Genomic DNA, 20,832 nt, shown 5'->3' on the forward strand with positions numbered 1-20,832 from the left:
GCTTATATCCAGAAGGAACCCTACTTCAGGATGACACCTGCACCCCAATGTTCATAGCAGCACTATTTACAATAGCCAAAACATGGAAACAGCCTAAATGTCCATCAACAGGTGACTGGATAAAGATGTGGTATATTTATACAATGGAATACTACTCAGCCATAAAAACAACAACATAATGCCATTTGCAGCAACATGGATGCTCCTGGAGAATGTCATTCTAAGTGAAGTAAGCCAGAAGGAGAAAGAAAAATACCATATGAGATCGCTCATATGTGGAATCCAAAAAACACAAACACAAACCCAAACAAACAAAAAACAAAACCGTAAACACAGAACAGAAATAGACTCATAGACATAGAATACAGACTTGTGGTTGCCAAGGGGGCGGAGAGTGGGAAGGGATAGACTGGGATTTCAAAATTGTAGAATAGATAAACAAGATTATACTGTATAGCACAGGGAATCACAGAGGAAAAAATGTGATAATGAGTGTGTATATGTCCATGTATGACTGAAAAATTGTGCTGAACACTGGAATTTGACACAACATTGTAAAATGATTATAAATCAATAAAAAATGTTAAAAGAAAGAGAAAATAACATTTGTTTTGTTGGAGGTTTACAAGGACACCGTGACCTGACCCACTGGACAGCTGCAAGAACAAAGGATTCCAACACCAAGAAGTTTGCAACAATCACACTCCCTCCCCTTTGTAGTATAAAAGGAGCCTGAATTCTAACTTGCAGAAGATGGTTCTCCAGGATATTTGTTTGCCTTCTTCTCGGTCTGCGGGCTTTCTGAATAAAGTCATTATTCCTTGCCCCAACACTTCGTCTCCCAATTTACTGGCCTATCACGCAATGAGCAGAACGAGTTTGGGCTCAGTAACAATTTCAGATTTCACCCATGAGTTTCAGATCCACACACTCAACTGTTTATCTGGACTTTCCGCAGCTACCTCGAACACAACACATGGAAAACTAAACTCACCTTTGGCCTTTCCAAATCAGCCTCCCTTCCTGCTTCAAGTCAGAAACCTGGGCATCCCAACTCCCTTCTCACCCTTGCCCAACTTTCATTTCCAAACCAAACTGGACTCACTCACTTTTCTCCATCTTTTGCCACTGCCTGGGTTAAGGCCTCCAGTTTCTCTCACCTGAGCTCCTGCAGCAGATTCTGGGTGGACCTCCCATGTCCAGTCTTGCCATCTGTTCAGTCTCCATTGCAGCCAGAGTTCTCTCTCTAATGCACACACCTTCTCTCCCTCAACTGATTTTCTGGTCTTCCTGTTCTCCTCTGAACAAAATCCAAGCTCCTTATGATCCTTTCCATCTTTTCTCTGGTTACTTTCCAGCATCCTCTTTATCCATTCCCCATCACATCCCACTCCAGCCGAACTGAGCATCTTTTGTTCCTTACACACACATCGTTTCTCTGACTTCTCGGTCTTTGTCCTCAGACTGCTGACAATGTCAAGACTGGGAGCTTTTAAACTACAAATAGAGAAAATCCGAGGATTTCTCTTCTGACTCTTTTTTAACAGTGAAGTGATTTCATTCACCTCCCCCTTGAACTCCAGACCCATATTTCCAACTGTCCCCCAGTACATCCTTCTTTCAGATAGCTAACAGACATCTCAAAATTAACCATGTCCAAAACTGATCTGTCAATTAATCCCACCGTTCTCCTTAATACATATCACCACTTACACACTAGGTATTTTACTTACTTATTTTGTTTATTATCTGTCTTCCCCATTGGAAGATAAGCTCCAACAGATGGAGTGACTTTTTCTCTTTTATTCAATAGTGAATTCCCAGAGCCTAGTCCAGTTCCTGACTATTATAGACTGTTATGCCCCTCCCCCAAATTCACATGTTGAAGCTCGATTCCACCCCTACTCCTGCACTGTGATGTTATTAGGAGGTAAGGTCTTGGGGAGGTAGTTAGGATTAGATGAGGTCATATCAGTGGGACCCTCGTGAATGGGATCAGTGTCCCTGTAAGAGTCACAAGAGATTTTGCTTCCTCTGCTCTGTTCATTGCCGTGTGAGGATGCAATGAGAAGTAGGCAGTCTGCAATCTAGAAGGGCACCCTCACCAGAACTTGACTGTGCAGGCTCAACAACCTGAGTGCAGACTTCCAGCCTCCCAAACTGTGAGAAATAAATTTCTGAATGAATATATGTATGTTCATGTTTAACTGAAAAATTGTGCTCTGCACTGGAATTTGACACAACATTGTAAAATGACTATAACTCAATTAAAAAATGTAAAAAAAAAAAGGAAAAGAAATAAATTTCTGTTGTTTATAAGGCACCAGGTTTATGGTATTTTGTTACAGAAACCAGAAGAGACTAAGATATCAACACTAAAGGGGACACTTGGTAGATGTTTGCTGAATGAATAAATGATCCTATAGCAACAGAATGAAGATGGATTAAACTTTACTCAGAATTCCCCAGATCTGGATAGCCAAGATGTAGTAGAAAGATCATAGATTCTGTCAGGCAGATCTGTTTAGTTGTGTGACCTAGGGTGACTCATTTAATCTCTTGGAGACATTTTTCTCATTTGATAAAATGAAGATAAGACAGCTCACAAGATTGTTGTGGGGTAATTGATATAATTGGATTTAACCATCCTGTGGGTTGGCCCTCAACAAATATTATTCAGTTCCCAACTCTTGGTTTGACAAAGACTACTGGAAGCCTTAAAAACTTGGCAAGGTTAGCAAGCGTTATCTAAAACAGACTTCAGATGAAGCGACTTAGGAATTAATCAAACTGTGTTCTATAAGGACCTCGTTTTCATAAAAGTGCTATAGCTCTTACTGGGAGGAGCAGGGTCTAGTGTGAGGGTCAATTGAAAAGCCTGTTCTTGTAAGTAGTTGCTCAAGGCATGGTCTCCTTGAGGAATTGGGGGCATGAACTCCCCTTGCCCCTTATTTCACCCAACTCACTGGGAAGTGTTTATTTGAGACATTGTTTATGGAACTTGGAATACTGTGGCTCGCTTTTTGCACTATGCCTAATAGCTGTGCATTTATGTATAAAATTCCTTTTGCTGCACCGTGGTCAGAAGTCTTTAAAGGGGGTTAGAGTAGGAAGGGAGTTGACAACAAAGAACTGGGCCATGCAAGAAAGAGGTCCAAAGTGTCTGGAAAAATGCAGTGAAAATACAGCTTTGCCCAGTGCTTATGATTGTCAGGGCAAAATAAAATACGGTCCTCGTGTGAACTTGTTAAGGTACATTTGTGGGATGCTTTTTGCAGACACACCGCAAGGGCACTGATATTTGTGGACATTGTAGTGACTCACAGGGACAGAGGATACTCTGCCGTGGAAGGAACTGACACATCGTTGAAGAATCATAGTCTAACACAGTTAAATGTAACCTTAGGATTCTTTTGTTTTGAAGACCAGGAAGATGAAGCAGAGACAGATGAAGTGACTGCATGGGGGGCCCACTGCTGATAAGGTGCCAAAAGACAACTCCAATCCTGGTCTTTAGAGCCTCAGACCTGAGTCCTTTCTACACAATGTTCTTCCCGCAAAGAAAGAGAGGTCGAAAGAGGCTAAGTGACTTCAGTTTTCAATGAAATTTTTAAGGTTTTCTCAGTGGTCAGATAAAAATGCCCTAAAATAGTTCAGCATTTAATAAATGAGACAATGAATGAAAGTATATTGTACATTATAAAACACTGCCTAACTACTGGGTGAATTTCTGATTAAATCTGTGAGGTTAATGAATAAAATGGCCCGACCAGATGGATGTAAGCGTACAGCATCACACATCACATTTGATGGCCATCAAACACATTCAAGTGATTTTTACCTGCTTTGTCAGCTGTTCCACTGACTCTTTGTTGCTGACTCCAGAGGAGGTAACACATAGATCACAAATTCATAAAAGAAAAATGTGCAGGAAAATTAATTTATACTCAGTGTTCTTTATTAAGATTTTTTTCAGTTATAAAAAGAATTTATAAATATATTATTGTAGAACACTGGGGAAATGCAGAAAAATATAAAAGAAACAATAAAAATGACCTGCAAAACTATCCCTGAAAAATACTTTTAAGATACTGGTGTATTTTTTCTAAAAGATTAATATCCTATAAGTATATACTATATATGCAGCTTAAAATCCTAAGTTAGAATAATAGTTTAGTGACTTTTTTCCATTAATCTTTAAAGATAATTGATTATATATTATTTCTTGCTACAGAACTATTATAATTTATTTATCTACCCGTTTATTGTTGGACATTTATTTTGTTACCAAATTTTCACTATTATGAGTAATTCTGACATGAAAACAATACTTCTTGGGCCACACTTTGATTTTTAGATAGATTTCCTAGAATAGATGCCTGGAAGTTGGATTATTAGATCAAAGACTATGATAATCTTTAATGTTCTTCATAAGGATGGCTCAGTTGCTTATCAGAGAATGTGATCTATTTATCCTCGCACTAGCATGGTGTGTAAATATACATCTCACCCCACCTTTGGCACTATTATCATATAAAACATGGATGATGGGTGAAAGTTTGCTGAGAAACAGCATATTTGGATGGCCTCAAAATAAATTCCCACAAGGCGCTTAATCACCACAAAAGGAAAAAGTAACTTTATAGAAGAGGAGGCTTGCAGACACCACATTAACAGACATCAAAGTCAGCCTCATCAATAATGGGACAATTGATACCATGTTCCTCATAAGAGGATGCAAGAAGAAGGATACAGCCTCATTTCTGAGATATTCCTGCCAAAAATGCATAACCTGAATCTAGTCATGGGGAAACATTAGACAAACCCAAATGAAGAGACATTCAACAATAGAAATGATCTGTATTCTTAAAAAATGCCAATGTCATGGGATTTAATGTCTTCTGGTTTCTATTGTGGTTGAATTCTGTTCCCCATTATGTTATGTAAGTGGTGTTCCTGGCATAGAGGAAAGCTACTGGATTTTGCACAATTTTCTTGAGTGCCACCATTTTACTTATCATGAATTAATGTTAAGAGCTTTTGGCTGATTCTCCTGCAGTCTTTTAAAGATATGTAATCATATTGTTGGCAAATAACAGTAATTTTGACTCTTCCTTTCCAATAATTTTACCTTTTATTTCTGCCTGATATTTTATTGCATCAGATGAAATTTCTGGAACAATGCCACATAATAGTAGAGACATGTAGCATTTCTGCCTCTCTCTGGTTTTAATGGGAATGTTTCTGGTGTTTCAACATTAAGGAAGACACAGGCTGTCAATATGAGATACTGTAGGTTAGAGGGAGTATCTTCCTATTCCTAAACTTCTATGAGGATTTTTTTTTAAATCGGGCATGAATGATGAATTATAGCTGAATGTCTCTTTGTCATCTATTGATGATATTATCCTACAGTTTTTTTCTTTTTGAGATTGTTGAACTGATGTCATTATATTAATACATTTTTCTAACGTGAATCTATACTTGCTTCCTGGAGTAAACCTGATGTAGCTGTGGTAAATAATTCTCTTAATACTTCATTTTACTACCCTCTTTCGTCCTTTTGCAACTCTGTGGTGGATTTTATATATTGTATCAACTTAGTTTAGCTGGGGCTGTTTCCAGAATTGCCTTCTGTGCATAGTTCTGGGTGAGCTGGACCACAAGAGACAGCTGAGACTGGGAAGGGGAGTGAAGTGGGAGCTAGTCTCATATACTGATAGTTTGCTGCCAGGGACGAGGCATTGATGCCTCTCAGAGTGCTGTCACTGCCCTGCGGACTCTCCTCATTGGGGTGGGACGGCAGCTGGACCACAGCAACCTGAGTTCCTGGTTGCCAGCATCTTCAGCTTCACTGACTCCTGGGCTGGATACATTTCAGCTCTGTGAGAAGGGTGCCAGTTTCTCCTACAAAGCCCCCATCATCAAAATTGGAGACTTGGGGGCAGTGAGAGCCTGATGTAGGGTCCAGTCTGTCTTTGCAGGCTCCAGTTCTTGCTGCCCCACCTCACGTCCCTCCTTTCCTCGTTGCCTGTTTTGCTAACTTCAGGCTCCAGATCCAGACACGGAAGCAACAGCCATATAGAAATTGTTTAACTGGCTCCCACAACTGCAAGAGGTCTCATCTGTATAACATATCCCTATGTTATACATCTCCTAGGGGTTCTCCTCTGACCAGTTCCTGATTGAAGCACCGTTCATAAGTGAGACAGTCTAAATACGTTCTCATTGTTCTTTGTTGGCTCCTCTGAGAGAGGAGGTGCCTGCTCAGCCCTGCTCTGTGCTCCAAGACTAATCTTTACAGACAGGGGCTCATTTGCTCTCTGGCTTCTCCTAGGCTTGGTCTGTGAGACAGGGGGGAAGAGGGCAGGGCATAGACATTCAAGGAATGACACAGCAATTAACACCAAAATGGTGGAAGATTCAACTCCCAGTATGCCTTGAAGCTCAAGATGGCAGGAGATTTGACTTCCAGTAGAACTTGAGCTTCATTATACGCTCGTTGAAATATATTAGCAAGATAAATAACATACTCACAGGCTCCATGACAGTTCCAAGGCTAGCCACAAAAGGTCAAAGAGTGGGCAGTGGCCCAATTCCTGGGAATCCCAGTCCCTACCCCAGGGTAGTTGGAATGGTCTTCCCACTTGTTGGCGGGTGAAGCTACCAAGCCCATAAAAACTGGCGACACCATGCCTCGTGGCCTCTCTCGCTCCCTCGTCTTAGGAGTCGGCCCACAGTCTGTCTGTGGAGTGTGTATCTACTTTTACTTTAACCTGAGCACCCAACCCCCACACCTCGTGGCCTTTCTCTAACCTTCTGGAACAGCCTACACTCTATGCAGTATGTATCTCTCTAAATAAATCTATCTTTCTCAACTGTGGCTTGCTCTTGAATTCTTTCCTGCGCGAAACCAAGGACCCACACTTGGCGGGGCACGTCCCAGAGACTCAGCCGAGACCCTGAACACGGCCCTCCTCATGCCCCACATTTGTTTTTCCTGTATCACGTGTACGCACTGGCAGAAGGTAAAAGGGCAGGAGGAGAGAGAGCAGAGGACTTTCTTCTACCTCTCCCTCCCAGCCTGGGCACAGCGTTTCTGGCAACAACCATACTCTCCATGGCTTGCCCTGAAGCTATAATAGGGAAGAACAAATCTGACTCCCTATGAGATCTGTTCCTTTAGCTCTAACCTTGTGCTCTGTTTCCTGTGCTTAGTCACACTGGTTCTGCATCTTTTATAAAAGAATGTTGTCTAGAGCCTGAAATATACAGGCTAGCCCATTCTCAAGGCTCTGACCTTTAAGGGTATAACACTTTTCCATTCGTATAGAGATAGAAAGTTGCAGAACAGAGAATAACATTTGTCTTGTTGGAGAGGTTTACAGGAACAGCATGACCTGACCCACGTGGATTGCTGCAAGAACAAAAGAGTCTGACATCAAGAAATGTGCACCAACCACAGGTTTATGGCTACATTCAGGGTTATGTCTATGTTCAGGGTTAGGGCAAGGTTCAGTGTTAGGCCCAGGTGCAGGGTTAGGCTAGGTGCAGGGTTAGGGCTACGTGCATTTTTAGGGTTTGTTTAAGGGTTAGGGTTAGTTGCCAGTGTATGGTTAGGTGCAGGGTTAAGGCTATGCGCATTGCTAGGGCTAGGTTCAGGGTCACTGCTAGTTTCAGGGTTAGGGCTAGGAGCAGGGATACGGCTAGGTGCAGGGTTAGGGCTAGGAGCAGGGATACGGCTAGGTGCAGGGTTAGGGCTAGGTGCAGGGTTAGGACTAGGTTCATGGCTTGGGCTATGTGCAGAGTTAGTGCTATGTTCAGGGTTAGGTCTAGTTTCAGGTTTAAAGCTAGGTTCATTGTTAGTGTTATGTACAGGGTTATGGCTAGGTTCAAGTATAGAGCTATTAAAAAAAAAAAAAGAAAAGAAATGTGCACCAACCAACCACACCCCTCCCCTGGGGCTGGAAACATGAGAACTACATTTCCTTAAATCCTTTGCCAGCAGGTTCTGAATTATTGTCTATTAACAAGAGGCACTCACTGTGAGACTCAGAAGGCAGAAGGAAAACACACTATTCCTTCTGCTGTGCAGTGGCCTCAGGGCCTTTCCACCCAGAGACACCCACCTTGGTGCTGTAGCAACTGTGACCACTGTCAGGGATTGGTTTCTTACAGTTGCAGATTGGGAAGATAGTAGGAACTTCTGGATTCTGAAAGCTGGCAGGAACCTGAGTGCTGTCAGTCATCTTCTGTTGGGGTGTGTGTGTGTGTGTGTGTGTGTGTGTGTGTGTGTGTCCCAATGTGTGTGTGTGTGTGTGTGTGTGTGTGTGTGTGTCCCAATGGTTTTTAAAGCATGTATTCCCTGTCCTAAATCATATCCTACCTAAAATAACCAGAGTACTTCACTTTCTTGACCAACTCTTGACTAATACAATAATTAGAAGGAAATAAAAAACTTGAATGTATAATGATTATTTTTCATTTATTTTTTCTATAGTCAAAGATTCATTTTGAGATTGTCAATTTTATTAGCATGGTATTCTTTAAAAATTTTTAAATTCTTTCTGTATTTATGATATACTGGACTAAATATTTTATTTATTTGTTTATTCATTTTTTTTAAAAATTGGGCTTGCCAGAGGTTTTGTTTTTATTTTTAGAATCAGTTCTTTGACTTGTATACCGTTAGAAGTGTATTTAGCTGCATGCATCAGAAAATGCAACTAAGAGTGGCTTCAGGAAATAGGCATTCACTTTTCTAACACAATAATGAGCTCAGAGTTAGATAGTTGCTAGCCTCGTTCAACTACTCAATAGTGCTGTGAGGGATCTAGACTCATTCTGTTGTTTCAATTCACTATCCCTAGCCACGGGCTTCCCTTCTCACGTTTGTGACTTCGTGGTTACAAGATGGTTATTCTGTCAGATATCAGGGGTATATTCAGGGTATAAAATGTGGCCAGGGAAGGGGAAGAGGGAAAGCACTAAATCAGCTCTGACAGTACCCCTTTCTACCATTAAAGCAAGAGTGCTTCAAGAAGCCCCGTCAATAGTCCTCCATTGATACCTTGTTGATAAGATTTACTTTACATGGCCACTCCTACCTATAAGGAGTCCTGCAAAGTTAACTTAATTCACTTCCCAGCTTCTATAGAAGATAAGAGAAAATAAAGTTAGGATTGGAAACAGTAAGAAAATCAACCTACAGTCTCCACCATATATATCAATTTCATGTTGTTTGTTTCTGGTTCTTTTTTATTTATCTTGCTGTTTATTTTCTAAGTTATTGAGTCAAAGAAGGAAGTTTATCTATTTTATTCTGTTGCTGTTAAACAATGAGATTATTTTATGCTGTGAATTTGCCTATGAGGATAGCTTTGACAACGTCCCGTGAGTTGATATACTGTGTTCTCACTGCAATTTTCTAAACGATCTACAATTGAACCATTAATTTCCTCTCTTAATGACAGTTTTTTAGGAGAGTGTTTTTCATTTCCATGAAGTTGAGGGCTTTATCCTTAAACCTTTTTCTTATTTAGATTTATTGAATTTTAGGGAGAGAATGTAGTCATTACAATTTCTACTTTTTGAGATTGATTGAACTTTTTTGTGGTCTAGTATAAGATCACTTTTTGTAAATGTTTCTCAAACATTTTAATAAAAGGTATATTTTTGTTTATAATATTATTATTATAACACATATGTATTGTTCAAATTCTGCATAGCCCCAGGTTTGGAGGGAGGGTTGTTCTAATTTGTCTGCAGAAGTCACCCTCCAAATTATACAACTATGTTTCCTCTTATGTTTGTAATCCTAGCCTCTCTGTGCCTCAGTATCCCTGTCTCTAAAATGGGAGAAATAGTATTTCCTACTTCATAGAGTTGCTGAGAGGGTTAAATGATTTAATTTTATGTGAAATGTTTACAGCAGTGCCTTGCATGTGGTCAGCAATCAGTAATTGTTGCTAAAGTAATCAAACAAGGACCGAGGTGGCTCTGATGACTTGGTAGCCTCTGTGAGAAAACCGAACCCTCAGCCAGAGTCAATGCCTATAAATGCCTCAATAGTAACAACAACAAATCACAAAGAGCCAGAGTCTTTCCCAAGTAATGCAACTATTGGAGCTATCAATCAATCAATTTCCCTGTTTTGCTTTGCATCTTCTCTAAAAACCTTGCCCCTAGCTCCCCTAGCTCCTGCCAGGGGATCAGTTCTAACTACTTCTGGTATAGAATTGCCCAATTCCAATCGACTTTTGCTCAAATAATCTCTAAAAATTTTTAATATGCCTCAGTTTATCTTTTAACAAAATTAACTACTATTATTATCATTATTACTTTCAGTCTGACTTGCTCTGTTTCTTTTGGGGGGGAGGGTAGGTAATTAGGATTATTTATTTTTATATTATTTTTTAATGTAGGTACTGAGGATTGAACCCAGGACCTCATGCAGGCTAAGCATGCACTCTACCGCTGCTTGCTCTGTTTCTAATATCAGAGCAAGGGTAGGACAGGATCTTCATTCTCAGGCCAATTCCATTGGCATCGAAGTTGGTGTTAATTAGTCCCAGATTCTGGCAGCAGTATGTCAGTCCTAGTCTGCAGTTTTTTTAAATACATGTTTGACATTTTCTCTGTTTCACAGACTTTTATTGGGAGGTTGGAAGAGGTTGTGTCAAGAGATACTTACCCAGCCACCTTTTAAACCAGAACACTTGTAACTAATTTTTAAAATAAACTGCTTCAATGAGATTCAAGTTGGGTGGAGATTGAGGCTATAATTCAATTGCCATAAAAGAAACAGCCATTAAGGGCACTTTTCAGCTCTGGCTAGGCACTTTCTTAATGGCCTCAAAAGGCTTTGGTGAAATATTTCAGAGAATCGTTTTGTTCTTATCAGCAGTTCATTTGAGAATTTAGTGCCTTTTTTTTCACATGTCATGAATTTCAACACTATCTTTCTGAATTGTATCTGATCTACTCTCTAAAACCAATCACAGAATCATCTTTAAAATAGCATCCTTGCCTCAATGAGAGCTCCCTTTTTAAAACAGTAAGTCTGACAGGCATCATGCATTTTAAATTGAACATAGACTGCAAAGCAGCCCTTATTCATTAGTCCAACTGACCTTGGAATAACCCAGACCAGAGAAGAATAAGACCATAAATCGAAGAAGACTCTAGTCCTGGCTGGGGCTTGGTGAGCCTATCAACCCAGGAGTGCAGACAGCAATCATGCATGACATGGGAATTTTACGTTTGCACATGCAGTCAAACTCCTCTAATGGAAAGAGCACGTGAGTAGGGGTCAGGAGACAGGAGTTGTAGTCCTGATTTCAAAACGTACTGACTGTGTCACTTAACTTTCAGAGCCTCCATTCTCTTGCTTATAAAATGAGGATAACATCCTAGGCCATACCTCCTTCAAGACTATCTTTTCCTGCCCTCAGGGAACTCATGCTTAGTGGAGGGACAGCAGGGAAAATGGTGGAGTCTCGAGCTTTGGAAATTTAGGATTTGAATAACAGCTCCACCCACTTATTAACTGTGCAACTTTGAGCAAATTATTTGTGTTCCTGGTGCCTCGGTTTCCTCATCTATAAAACGAGGGGGTGATAATAGTATCTATGTCATAGGCCGTTTTGAAGATTAAATGAAATAATTTACATCAAGCTCTTAGCCCAGTTCCTGGCATAAGGAAAGCACTCAGTAAATGGCATTAATACTCCAGTGTGACTGGCTCTCTTTGGGCAGCCTTTGATTTGTCCCCTAAGCCAACCATGAGGCCAGACTTGGTAGTTTGCCCCAGACTCCTGATACCTCCCCTTCCCCACAAAAAGACCAGCTCCAAAGGATTGACATGTTCATTTTCATGGAGGGTCAGAGGAAGGGGTAAAAGAATAACAATGACTGAACTATACTGATCCTCAGTATGTTTTAGGTACGATGCTGAATACTTCTTGTGAATGATCTCATTTCATTCCATTCAATACAACAACATTTAAGCCAACTTTGTCTCAACTATTGTAATTTTTTCTGTAGAGCTTTTTCCCTTTAGAGAAAGAACTACTTTCTGAGGAGTCTATTCTGCCTTCTTTTTCCCAAGGAACTGAAAATTCCCTTTATTGCCCCAAGCAGTACAATTTTCCCAGCAAGTTGCACACCCCATTCAGGAAAACCAAGGCAAGGTAGCCAGATTGACTGCCTCCTCCCTAATTCATGCTGTTCAGGGACACTTCAGTTCATCCCACAATGCCTGCTATTGGCGGGCTAGGTCCAGTGGTCCTCATCACCCCCACACAGTCAGGAAGAATGTCTAGATTTCAGTCTTGTTCCCCATTTATTTCCTGTGCCTGACATTTAGGAGGTCATCCATAAGTATTTATGGAAGGACAAATGTATGATCAAACCAACATTACAGAGGTCAGAATGAACTAGTGTTTAACAAAAGAGCAGTAATGTGCTGTAGGGAACAGACTGAGAGGATTTGGGAAAGCTGCATGAAGAAGACAGAATGTGACCTTGAAAGCTGAGCAGAATTTTAATAGGCAGAGACTAGGGACAAGAACATCTCAAATAAAGGGAGCTGTGTAATAGCACAGATATAAAAGAGCGTATGGTTTGTTCGGCGCAGAGAAATCATATGAACAGTCTGTGATGTGGAGGTTCAGAGCCTGAACCCCAGACACGCCTGAAACCTCAGGGTGGCCAGAGAAAGCATCGCCAGAGACGGCGCTGGGAAGCTTGTGGGAGCCGGCTCAAAGGGAGAGACCTGAGCATCTTGTGCAGATCTTTGCTTCATTCTCAGGCAGTGGGGGAAATGTACCACTGAGAGGTCCGGAGGAGACTGGCTTGCTCAGATGTGTCCTTTAAAAAGATGACGCTACTGAGGAGGGGTTAGGGGGTGGGCAGAGACTGGGGACAAGGACAGCCAGACAAGGAGGGCAGTGCACACAGGTAAGCACTTCCCTCCACGGGTTTTCAAGGCCATTTCCTCAAGGAAAGTTAGTCTGGAGTTCTGCTCCCAACAGATCTGAGCATCTGTTTGTTATATGAAAGAAATAGGGTTTGTCCTCCATGTTCTTTGTAAATATTTCAAGCCGAAGGTCATAGAGAGGAAGCTAATTAACAAAGAAAACATACCATGGATATTAAATCTTCTAATCAAAGCTAACAAGTCTGCTCTAATTGGGGTGGGGTGGGGTGAGTATATTCATAAATCCAAGGTCTGAGAAAAGAAAAAAAGAAGGAAAAAAGCCCTTTCAGATCCTGGCAGCCTCTCCGGCGCTCTCTTCAGAGCTGCCACTTGTTCCTAGCAGGTGCTTCTGTTATCAACTCTTTGATAGTCTCGAGTACATTCCTAGAATGTGCACAATTCCAAACAATGAAGCATCTCTCTTACTCCGTGGTACCAACTTCTCCTTCTGAAGCCATAGCCACCACCATCACCATCATGTGTCTGCTCATAGCCTCCATCTGGTTTCCCTCCATAATCACTTTTTATTTACCGCTGTGCTACACCAATTTCAGCCTCTGGTTAATTCTGATATCATATAATCACTATAAAATTTCCCCCTACTCCCGCTACAGTCTTAAAAATGAGTTCATGCCCATTCCAATCTGTGTTATAAAGGCATCAGGACTGTAGGGTAGGACTGTTGGTAGGAATGTAAATTGGTGTAGCCAATATGGAAAACAGTATGGAAATTCCTTTTAAAAAACTAAAACTAGAATTACCATATGATCAGCAATCCCACTTCTGAGCATACATCCAGAAAAGAAGAAAATTCTAGTTCAGGAAGAAACATGTACCTCAATATTCACTGCAGCATTATTTACAATAGCCAAGACATGGAAGCAACCTAAATGTTCATAGATAGATGACTGGATAAAGAAGTTGTGGTATATTTATACAATGGAATACTACTTGGCCATAAAAAAAGAATAAAATAAGGCCATTTGCAGCAACAGGGATGGACTTAGAGATCATCATACTAGGTGAAGTAAGTCAGAGAAAGACAAATATCATACATATCATGTATATCTGGAATCTAAAAAAATGATACAAATTGACTTTTTTAAGAAACAATAATAGACTCATAGACAGAAAACAAACTAATGGTTACCAAAGTGGAAATGTGGGGAGAGGGATAAATTAAGAGTTTGAGATGAACAGATACACACTATGATACATAAAATTAGCAACATGTACTGACTGTACAGCACAGGGAACTGTAATCAATATCTTTTAATAACCTACATTGGAAAAAAATTTGAAAAAGAATATATATATGTGTGTGTGCATATATATATGACCGAAACACTTCTCTGTACACGTGAAACATATTAAATGAACTATATACTTTAATTTTTAAAATTTTAATAAATAAATAACATTTAAAAAAAAGACTGGAGGGTAGGAGTTAATCAACATTAAGACACAAAATAGAAATGGTGCCTAAGACAATTTGAGATGGGTTGGGTATGGCGGTAAAAAATCAGGAAACATGATGATTTATATTTTTTAGCTGAGGCATTGGAAAGACGGCGATTTCTCAGTACTAGAAATAGTACTGAGATTTGAGTGCTATTGTTTACTATTTAGCCAGAAAACCAGGGTCTACCACAATCCTTTCCTAAACCATAGCCTCCTACTATGAAGTGTGTGAAAGAACACACACATACATAGACACACACAAACAGCAAATAAAAGAACTGGCTAAAGCAGGTAAAGCAGTCTGCCCAATTTTCTTGCTCCTTCCTCCCTCAAAGTCCATACTCAGGTTTCAACTCTTGCCACACTGATCATATGGTTGAAAGAAGCCAAAAAGAGACTGAGAGAGTAGAAGACAGCCAGGCTGGTTGCTGGCCCTTATCACTTTAGACACATAGAAGGAAGAGACAGATAAGACACAGACGGTCAGATCTGCTTAGCTGGAGAAAGCCCTGGGTCAGCAAACTAGTTTCACTCCACAAAGAAAGAAAAACAATAAAGAAAGTCCCACCAATGCCTTTTAAAGTAGGATTTGGCATACTATGGAGTATGGGTCAAATACGGCCCATTGCTTGTTTTCACATGACTCACAAACTTATAATGATTTCTACATTTTTAAACGGTTGGAAAAAAACTGAAAGAAGGGTGATATTTCATGACAAGTGAAAATTACATAAAATTTGAATTTTAATGTCCATACATCAATTTTTATTGGAACGCTTTGATTGCCATTCATTTACCTATTGCCAGTGACTGCTTTTAGCTTCAACAGAGAAGATACAGACCATGAAGCCTAAGGTAGTTACTACCTGGCCCTTTACAGAGAAAGTCTGCCAGCCCACGTTCTAAAGCATAGTGATTCTATCCAAATAAACAGGGCCTGATTAGATTTTAAAAATCTGACCCATTCAGATCAATTTCTCCTCTCTGGGAGAAGCAAGGAAGAGCGTGGAAAGAGGAGAGAGGAGCTTTGTCTTCCTTCCTTTAAAGGAAATTGTGTACTAGGGTTGGAACACAGGAGGAGGAACAAGTTTTGAGGAGGCAGACGGCATATTTAGTTTGAGGTGTCTGGGGGACACCCAGGAGGTGGATGGACTTCTCAGCTTGCCTCTCAGGAAGCAGAGTTGGAGATACGGACTTGGAGACTTGTCTACGGAGGAAGCAGTGATGCCATGGGTCAGCTCTCCCGGGGAGAACAGGGATGGCCAAGAAGAGAACTGCCTAGGGCTGCCAGGGAGGCTATTTACTACCCGCTAAGTCTGGCAACCTTACTGGGGACAGAATTTTGAAATTTGAAGTTGGAATAGAAAAGGAAGGGCCAACAAAAGAAACAGAAAAGGAAAAGTAAGAGGAGCAGGAGGAAAATCCTAAAAGCTCCTAAAAGGCTATTTGTCACCTTGTAGGGTGCAGCTTAATTGGAATAATGGAGGCAGGAGCCAGTAGACTGAAAAGAGTGAGAAATGATGAATATGGATTCTCATTTCCAGAAATTTACTTGTGCTGCAAAGGACCAAAAGATGGCAGGGTGAGGGGAGATGTTGGGTTAATGGCTCAGTTTGGGGTAATAGGGGCCATGTGAGCCTGTCTTTTGGTGAAGGTAAGAAGACAGTGGGAAGTAGCTGAAGATGTGATGAGATGAACCAGGAATAGTCACCTAGACCAAAGAGAGGATGGAATCTCTGTTTTTCTGTAACCTATTACAAGGCCAGAGCCCCCACTCCTGCACTCACAGTTAGTGCCCAGCCCCTCACAGATGCATCAGTCAACTCTGTGGACGATGCCTGTATCCTCAGGTCAGATCTGGCCTCTCATTCAGCCTTGTATCTCTTTGACCTGTTCTAGCCTCGTGAAAGTTGGGGACTTAAGATTGGACCCACTCAGCCTGGGAGTGGACCAACATAAAAATGTAACCACAACCCCCTGTTGGGTACCTGAAAGCTCAGGTTCTCCCCGAGGGGCCCCTCCCTCTCTCATGCACATCATGAAGTTGCCCAATCTGAAACATGTAGGTCCAGTGGCAAAAGCAGCCCAGGGAGAGGCAGGCCCAACATTTCCTTAGAAACAATCTGATGCGACTGAAACCCCTCTTTACATCATCCTCTTTTTGTTGGGAACCTATAATTTCATTCATAACTTTAGGAAGATAATTACACCATGCTAGCGAGAGACAACTTGAAGAATAACTGTTTATTTTCAAAGGAGATATATTTCATGCACTGGCTGCATAATGGGGTCAGGGACATAGCAAGCTGTCACCATGTTTTCTATGTCATTTTAGCTGCCTGGCAGGGTCCTACATGGGAAATGGAAAATCTCTATGATAGATCATATAATATCCTTGGCCTTGCTCAGAAGCCATATTTTGGAGGCAGGATTTGTAAGTATCTCCATATTTACAAATTTTTCATTTGTCAAACAGTGTCAGTCTTGCTTCTGCTCTACCTTCAGACTCTGCCCCACCCCAGGTGCCAGCACAGCCCCCCACCTGATGGGTCTCAAAAGAAATTAATAGGATTATAATTGTTGAGTACCTGGGATGATCCCCATGTTGTTTTTCACTGCAGATCAGATCCAGGACCTAGAAGCAACCCCCTCAATGTACAGAGGCTTTTAAGACACTGAGAATATTATATACAATAAAGCCATATAAATAATGAATTTAAGATTTAGACCAGAAAATACAGGAACTAGCATAATATTACTAGCTAACATTTACTGAGGGCTGACTCTGGGCCTGCTACAGATCTAAACCATTTACTTGATTACTCAATGAATCCTTGCAAAAAAGTATGAGGTAGACAAGACCATGATCTATTTTGTAAATGAGGAAATTATGGAACTAGCCCAAAAGTCACTCAGACAGAATTCAAACTCAGAGAGTGTGAATCCGGGGTATAAGCGCTTTATCAGGAGGTGTGTTTCTCCCTGTAGCGTAGCATTCTGTGGTGTGCTGCCTAGATCTCGCACCTCCAGGACTGAAACATTCATTTCCCCAGCTGAAGGGGGTGTCAGGCCTCATGAAAGTTGTACCACCCATCCAATGATGAGTCCCTGTTGGAGTATAAAGGCCCAGCCCCTTGCCCCAGTTCAAGACAACTCTGAGGCTCCCTCCAGGGTGCAGTGCTCTCCAAGAACCAGCTGAGACTTTGCTGTGAATGCACTGCAGTTCCCCTTCTGATCTGCCCAGTCCTGCTTCCTCTCCTCCCCAACAGGTCCTACTAACAGAAGACACCCCAATACACTTCCTGCGCACGATCTCCGTCTCAGTGTCTGCTTCCCCCAAGAACCTGGTCTGCAACACCCTCTTAGACGTGATTCAGCAGAAAACTCAAAACACAGATAGGACTATACACTGTTATTAAAGGGACTTTGCCAATTTACCCCTGAGCATTCTGACAGCCAAAGAAAAGATGGACACATGAAAAGAATTGAACCAAAAATCCAAGGGCAATCTTATATGCCTACATGCAGAGCCTGGGAAATCTAGAGGATGCGAAGACTAAGAGGCTTACCCCTGCTTTCCTGGTGGATCCAGGAGAGGTTGCTGCCTTCAGAGCTCTTGAACTTCTACAAATTGTCCAGCATCCCAATTACATTTGTACATGTGACCTCTGAGCTGGCTTCAGGTACTTACTTAGAGGGAGATAGATTTGCATATTTCCAAGGGAACTTCCGAAGTGAGGGAGGCCAAGGGAGCAAAACGGGACGTAGCATCCCTGCAGAGAATTCTGGGCATCTGGGCAGCAATAGGGAACAGGAATCCAGTTTTCCTGCAAGAAGGGGCTTCAGAGGTTGAGGGGTGGCCCTGCCTTCTTCCTGCTCTGGCAATGAGAGACAGCCTGAGTCACAGGAGCATCTGAAGACGCCAGGGGTTAGCTCACACCAGCACAGGGCGCTTGGCGTGCACTTGCCTTTGGTAGGGCTGGGAGAGAAAGCACCATGTGAGCTGTACCCTCCCCATGTACAGACACACACACACACAAACACACACACACACACACACACACACACACACACTTCGGCTTAACAGTCACAATAACCTTTACCTCCTCTGCCTCATTTAGCATCTGTCTCCATGTTGCTTCCTACCATTAATGACTTGCCGAAAAAGTGAAAGGCATAAGTAAAAAACTGTGTGTGCTTTGCATGCTTGTGTGTATGTGTGTGTGTCTTTCACGTGCTGTTCTCTCTGCCTGTAACACCTGCTGAATCAGTCGAGGTCCCGACAGGAAACAGATGGCCTACTCAAAATTGTATAATTCCAGGAGGGTCTATATGCAGGGGGCCCTTGACAAAGCTGTGGGTGCAGGGGAAGCACAGGGGATTCATGCCCGGGGTGTCCTACCCTTAGGCCCAAAGCGACAAGTGATGGGGGGGCGGTTACTGGAAGCAGCTCATCCCACACACTTGTGGGCCCAGGATAAGAACACTTGGAGGCCTCCCAAACCACATGTCTAAATATTTGAAAGTCATAACTCAAATGAACAAACTGCTACATGAAATATATTCTATCTGTTGACCTTAGCAAATAAATCTTTATAACAACCAGGAAGATTGGGTTTGAATTGAGAAGTCTCTCACTGCTCGGAGTTCTGTGTAGGAACAACACGGCAGAAGGGAAACATCTGGACACCCTTCTCTTCCCACCTCTACCTCTGCTTATAACCACAAGTGACCTCATGCATACAGCTGGGCACCTCATGCAACCCCCAGAACCTGCCACCCACGCATCACACACCCTTTGGCCAAGCCCTGAGTCCTAGGGCTGAGAAGGCTGGTGGTGCACAGGGGTGTGGGCACACAAAACGGAGGGGCAGGTGCAGGCGGCAGGGGCGGGGCCTCTTACACCATGGGCAGGGGTGCAGCCGGAGGAGGACCCCAGCGCTAAAGCACACTGTCCATGGTGTCCATGGCAGGGGCTTGCACTCAAGGATCAAAGGGAAGCACTGCTAGAGAAAGAGAGAATTTCCTTAAAGGACTGAGCCATTCCCCACCTCCCCAAGACAATTCCACAGGGAAGAAGACAGTTAAGTGACCCCTGAGCCCCGATCTCACGCTCCTTCCTCTGATTCCCTAGGGAGGGAGGGCTCCCCAACAGAAAGCCCGAGGGGGCAGGGAAGTTAGGGAAGTACTCCCAGGTAATCAGCCTCCAGAGCACAAAGCAGGATGGAGAAGGCTGGAGAGTGGGTCTGGAAGACATCTAGCTCTCTGTCCTCCTCATTTCCTCTAGTTAACTTCTGCTCAAGCTTTCAATGCCAGCTCAAGTGTCAATCTCTCAAGGAAATCCTACCTGACCTCCAGAGCTAAGCAAGTCTCTCTTTTAGGCGGCCCATGCTTCCTTGTCTTCGTCCTCCACGGCATTCACTAAAGTTTCTAACTGGGATCTGTGTGGTTATTTTATTAATGGCAGTATCCCTACCAGACCACGAGCCCCACAAGGGCAGGGGCTGGATCTGTTTAGGTGGTGGCTGTATCTACTGCCTGGCATTGTTCCTGCTATACTATTTATGGTCCTCTCCGCTATGCTGGGGTCAGGGAGAGCTACGTTCAAGGGAAGGCAGAGAGCATACGTGACAGTAAGTGACACACACATGCACACACACACATATACATACACATACACACATGGATACAGATGCACACACATACTCAGGCATGCACGAATGCACGGGACTTGGAAGTGAGTCTTTGAGGGTTGAAATTCAGATTCCCATACAACTGATCAGAATCATCATCAGCTTAAATGACTCCCAGACCCCAGAGAAGCACTGAGGAACAGTATGGCCACATCTAGAGAAGGTGAGCACGAGTCGAGAGACTGGGCAGCCACAGAAGCACAGAGAGAAGAAGCGCTTTCCAAACAGCATCCAGAGGACATGGTGCCCAGCCTGGTGGGGTAAGTGCCCAAGCCACTGGACAGGCTTGTCATCACTAGGGGAACGAGAGCATCAGTTTTCCAGGGTCTGATGCTATTAACATTTCCTATTCATAGGGAGGTGTATAGCTCAGTGGTAGAGCACGTGCCTAACAAGCACAAGGTCCTGGGTTCAATCCCCAGTACCTCCATTAAAAAACAAACAAAACAAAAAAACATTTCCTATTCATAACTCCCTCATTCTGTTCTCATACTCACAAGCCCCCATTGATAACTTGGCTCCTAAGGAGCTGGCTGGCCAGGTCCACACAATGACGGATTCGACCGTCAGGAGTACCGCTCCTTAGAAATTAGTGAAAGTGTTCGGATTTTATTCCCACTTCTTAGAGATTTTGTTAGCCTGGGTGGGCATTCCCAAATGTGATCACCTCTGGAAAGCTGATGAGTGTAGATTGATCCC

At 42.4% G+C, this 20,832-nt stretch overlaps 1 protein-coding gene and 1 non-coding gene across 2 annotated transcripts in view; one reads left to right on the plus strand and one right to left on the minus strand.

Moving 5' to 3' along the window:
- SPON1 (spondin 1) overlaps window positions 1-20,832 on the minus strand; it is a 391,445-nt gene that overhangs the window by 286,756 nt on the left and 83,857 nt on the right. The window lies entirely within an intron of this gene.
- On the plus strand, window positions 20,490-20,563 carry TRNAV-AAC (transfer RNA valine (anticodon AAC)). The gene has a single exon. It is a non-coding gene; the product is annotated as a tRNA-Val (tRNA).

This window comes from Camelus dromedarius, chromosome 12 (assembly GCF_036321535.1).
Source record: "Camelus dromedarius isolate mCamDro1 chromosome 12, mCamDro1.pat, whole genome shotgun sequence".
NCBI classification, from domain to species: domain Eukaryota; kingdom Metazoa; phylum Chordata; class Mammalia; order Artiodactyla; family Camelidae; genus Camelus; species Camelus dromedarius.